The 5,575-nt window shown below is 39.4% G+C and overlaps 1 pseudogene; it reads right to left on the minus strand.

Moving 5' to 3' along the window:
* Positions 1-3,989: 3,989 nt before the first annotated feature.
* Positions 3,990-4,462, minus strand: LOC102858314 (annotated as a pseudogene).
* Between the last annotated feature and the right edge of the window lie 1,113 nt (positions 4,463-5,575).

The following is a 5,575-nucleotide window of genomic DNA, read 5'->3' on the forward strand; positions in this document are numbered from 1 at the left end:
TAGTGGCACAAAGTCCATTTTTATAGTTATTCCTATATCAATCCACTATAAAAAGCCATATCATTGAGTGTCTTCCTTTCTTTCTCTGATCCACAAACTTAGCTAGGATGATGCCTTTCTCGAAGGATTAATTTCTTCTCAAAATATGACCAGGAATGACAATCTAGAGACCAAGGTGCTCCTGATTCAGGCCATGGTCTTTGCAGTTACTTGCTATGCATCAGAAAGCTTGGCAATGACCAAACATGACAGAAGAAAAATTGATGCCTTTGAGTAGTGGTGCTGGAGAAGAGCACTCATGGACCACCAAGAGAACAAACACATTTGTCTTAGAGAAGGTGAAACCAAGTTTCTACTCAGACACAGGATTTTGAAACGCAGTTTCACATACTTTGGACACGTGGCCAGGAGGGAACACTGGTCATGCTCGGAAGGGAGGAGGGACAGTGCAGGAGAGGAAGACCCCAGATGAGATGGATTGACACAGTAACGGGGCAATGGGGGTTAGGTATGTCAGAGTCAGTGACACTGGTTCAGGATAGGGCAAGGTTCAGAGCCATTGTGCACAGGGTGGCTTTGAGACACAGTTGACTAGATGGCACATAACAAGTGGGCCATAGTTTCTTTTAGCCACATTTCTCACATTCTTGCCGTATCCTTACCTCTAGTGAGTATTCTGGTTACGATTGTTTCAAGATAGATCTGTTTATTCTTTTAGTAGTCTGTTCTATATTCGGAATTCTCTGCCAAAACCAACTCTCAAAAGGAATTCTTCTTAAGTCCACCTTATTCATTGTCCAAATTTCAGATACATAGGAAACAACTTAAAGTATCAAGGCCTATATAAAACCCACCTTAGTCTTTAAACTGATATCATTGCTGTTAGCACTTTGAAGATGTTTTTAATAGCAGATTTCCCCTGTGCAACACATCTTTTGATTTCTTGCCTACTCTGCCATGGGTGTTGATCTATTAAATAGAGTAATTGAGTTTCAATCTTTTCTCCACATTTCATAACATTACCTATTGGTCCAGTGGTTATGTATTCTGTTTTCTGGATGCTGAAATGTAATCCATATTGAAGACTATAGTCTTTAATTTTATCACTAAGTGCGTCAAATCATCTTTGCTTTCTGCAAGCAAGGTTGACCCATCTGCATATGCAGGTTATTTATGTTGTTTGTGCTGTCAAATTAAGTATGACTCACTGAGACCATATAATCAAAGTCTCTGCCCTGTCCTAAGCCAACAACACTATCTCTGACACAGCTGACCCCTTGCCACACTGAGTCCACGTTCTTCAAATTCCTCCTCCTCTGTACACATTCATGTGTATGTGCTCCCCCCACCTCCCTGCCACACACACATACACTATAAGTTGTGCTGCAATCCTGAAGGCACATGGTTCAAATCCATCAGCTATTCCAGGGAGAAGGGTGGGCAATTACGTCCTGTGTGATTAACTGCCTTTGAAAACCCACCAGAGTGTCAGCTATGGGTGTGTCTAACTTGACGATACATGGTAACAAAAAACACACAAACACAAACACACAAATTTTTTTTCCATGTTTTTATGGAAGGAAATTGCTTATCCTCCTCCAGCTAAGTAGTTGATAGATTCAAAATGTAATGCCTAGACAACAGAAAATGGGACATGGGGCACAGGGCCATGAACATCTTTTTAAAAGGACCAGAAGGAGTGAGTATGTATCACAACCCCTTACCACCCCAGAGCAAAAAGCAGATGAAGATCCCTTAGACCAGCCCCCTGGTGCCTCTAGGGTCTCACTAACAGACTCACAGCAAAAACTTATAATTGTGGTACAAGAATTTTATTTGCTAGGGAAATAAGTTGGAGAGTGGGAGAGCAAAAAATATTGTTGTTGTTATGTGTCACTGAGTGGCTTGTAACTCATAGACACTCTATGTACAACAGCCTTGAAATCTGCTCTATCTTGTTCAAAGTTTACTGTCTCCAACACACCTACCCCAGTCACTGTATCAGTCCTTCTCACTGATGTTCTTCTGCTCTTTCTCTGTCCCTCCACCCTTCCAAGCAAATGTCCCTCTCGAAGAACTGGGCCCTTCTTGAAACATGCCTGAAGTATATCAGACAAAGCCTAAGAAGCAAATCCAGGTTTTAGCCCAGTGGTCCCAAGGCACAATTATTCAACTAGTACAGACTCCAATTTCAGTTTAGAAGTCAATTTCTCCTTCCATTATCAAAGGCAAGAAAAGCAAAACTTTTAACGTAGAGCTTCTCTGGTTAGAGCTTGTCTCAGTAGCTCCACAGCAATGACAAAGTCTCTCCACCACCTCACCAGGGTCTCACCAACAGAGTCTTGTTCTCATCATAGTCTTGTTCCAGTCTCCCTCAAGTCTTGGTACCTTAAGTCTTGCTACTTAGTGTGAAAAACCCTCTTTCTCTTAATATAGTCCCACATCTGTTGATGATTTTCAAGGTCATATGTCTGGAGACAAGAAGGAGTTAATGTAATGGCTAAAAAAAGCCAACTTTAAGGCTAATATTTCTTGTAGAACTTTAGTAGCGCAACATGTAAGATATTATGCCACTAGAGCTCAGGACAGGGCCGTGCACATCAGGTCACTATGAGTCAGAATCATCTTGAAGACACCATTAGCAACACCATGTTAGTATGCAAGGGAAATTAATTAGTATAGTGTTCTCAAATAACAAAATAAATGTCAAATAGTCTTCAATATGGATTGAAGATTAGCATCAAGAAGACAAAATTCTCACCATTGGACCAATTGGCAGCACCTTGATAGATGGAGCAGTGATTGAGGTTGTTAACAATTACAGCTTGCTCAGCTTCACAGTCAACACTCTAAGCACCAGCAGTCACGATATCAAAAGACAAATTGCACTTGGAAAATCTATTGTCACAGACCTCCCCAGAGTATTGAATAAACAATGTCAGTCTAGAGACTAAGGTGTGTCTAATCCAGGCTATGAATTTTATAATTTCTTGCTGTGTAACAGAGCTGAAAAATGACTAAGGATGACAGAAGAAGGATCAACGATTTTGATTTGTGGTTCTGGAGAAGATTCTTGAATATAACGTGGACTGTCAAGAAAACAAATAAGTTTGTCTTAGGATGAAAGCAAATTTCTCCTTGGAAGCAAGGATTTTGAAGCTCCATCTCATATACTTTGGGCATGTAACAGAAGGGACCACTTCTTGGAGAAGGACATCATGTTCAGAATGGTGGAGGGACAGTGCAGGAGAGGAAGACACAGATGAGATGAACTGATTATAGTATCTGCAGCAATGGAGATTGTTGTGTCATTATCAGTGAGACTGGCTTAGGACAGGGCAGACATCAGAGACATTGAACACAGGGTTGCTTTGAGTCACAGGTGATTTGATGGCACATAATAACAATAACATAATACTTATATGAGAGACAAGTGAATTTTAAAAAGATGTGGAAACTAGCTTAGTAGCTAACTGATCCTTTAGTTAATTTTATAACTAATCAGTTTTCAATAGTTAATTTAACATTTCCTTCTCTCTTGTGCACTGAATTAGATATCAACCCACTTGTATCCTGGGACTTTTCCTCTTAAGATTATCTATGTTCCACGTAACTGAAAGACAATAAGAAGACATATGGCCCTAACAATATTCATTTTCACTTTCTTTTTCTTTTGAGTCCAGAGAAATGCAAGCCATATGTTTCAAGTAGAAAGTGGATGTTTTCAATTTTCTTCTTTCTGATTCCTCATCTGTTTATATTTCTGTCTTTTGAGTTTTGCCTTTGTTTGTACACTAAAATATACTATTTTCTAACTTGTCTTTCCAGTCACGTTGTAACCAATATTAAGATTTATATTCAAAAGAAGGATTTTTTTGGAAATACTTAGGTTTCTGGGAAAGGAAACCTGAAGCATAATTCTACACTATTCATAATCATTTTTTTTTTAGAGTTACAACTCCATCTTTATTTAAGCCATATGTGCCTCCTTAGCGTTTTCCACCAACTTGGGGAGCAGAAACTTTCACAGGCTTCACAATTTTTTGTTTAGGCACTGCTTTTGTGGGAGCCTTAGTAGCAGCCATTGCAGTCTTTTTAGATGCTTGTTTAGCCTTTTTTGCTTCCTTGGCAGCCCTGATAGCCTGTTCTCGTTGAGCCTTTCTAACTTCAGGTTTTTTATTCCTCTTGGCCATTATATCAGCAAAAGATGCACCAGTGATGGCCCTTTGGAATTTGACTGCTCGGCTGGTTCTTTTCTTTTGAATTTCTTCCGACTGGCCCTTTTTGTGCTTCCTTCTGTAAAGAACAGTCCAATTGATCTGCCGTGGATTCCTTTTGGAAAGGAAAGCCGACTCGCATTTTGCATTAAAAAACTGGAACACCTTTCCGTCGGTCCTGGCGTAGCGCCTCCCGTGCCCGGGGTGATCTTGTATCCGCTGAAACTGCACAGCTCGACCTTCATGGCTGCAGCTCCAACGAAACTGGGAAAATGGCGAAAAAAAACTATTCATATCTTTTTTAAGTAGAATAAGACTTAAATAGTTAAAAATCTCTTCAGTCCCATTGTCACATTCAATAATAAAATCCGTCAATAAACATTTTATAAAATGAGGGTTTTTTCAGTAATTGTCAGAATATTTAGAATAATTCTAAGAATCAAGAAAAAAATTAAACATTTGCTTAAATTCTCTAATGTCTGAATTGTCATCTGATTTATCTGAGTTGGGAAGTGAACCATGTAATTTCTGTATATTATGTACTTTAAAAGTACTGAAGAGCAATGATTTGACTCTGGAGACTAAGGTGTGCCTGATACAGGCCATGGTCTTTGCAATCACTTGCTAGGCATCAGAGAACTGAACAATGACTAGCAAGGATAGAAGGAGAATTGATATCTTTGATATGTAGTGCTGGAGAAGAGTATTGAATATACCATGCACTGCTAAGAAAATGAATAGGTTCATCCTGGAGAGGGTTAAACCAGGCTTCTCCTTAGAGGCAAGGATTCCAAGGCTTCATCTGACATACTTTGTACATGTTTCAAGAAGGGAGCACACCTTGGAGAGGGACATCATGCCTGGGAGGGTGGAGGGAAGGAGCAAGAGGAGAAGACCCTCTATGAGGAGGATTGATTCAGTGATTGGGGCAATTGTGGTGGGTGTGTTGGAGGCAGTGAGAGTGGCACAAGACAGCAGGATTTAGGGTTGTTGCACATAGGGTCACTATGAGTTGCAAGTGACCCGATGACACATAACAACAACGACAACAGGAACTTTAAATATCTATATTAGATATTCAGGTATATATAATGAATACCTGCTTTGCCCAAGTTCACTGCTCTTTTGCTTGAAAATGTTTCTATTTATAAATTACTTCTAGTTAAGCAAACTGAGAGGGATGGGTGGACAGGGAGGAAAGCGTGCAACAGTTCATTAAAATAAAAAAAATAATTTCTAAAAAAATACTTCTATATAGACATGCTTGAACTTTGTAACTTTTATTGTTAATAGATAGGACATCATGACTTATGTTGCCTTTTTTTTAGTACCAACATTATGTTAAATGTATAAAACTG

Source organism: Elephantulus edwardii, unplaced genomic scaffold (genome assembly GCF_000299155.1).
Source record: "Elephantulus edwardii isolate Elephantulus edwardi_28Jun2011 unplaced genomic scaffold, EleEdw1.0 scaffold00034, whole genome shotgun sequence".
In the NCBI taxonomy this organism is placed as follows: Eukaryota; Metazoa; Chordata; class Mammalia; order Macroscelidea; family Macroscelididae; genus Elephantulus; species Elephantulus edwardii.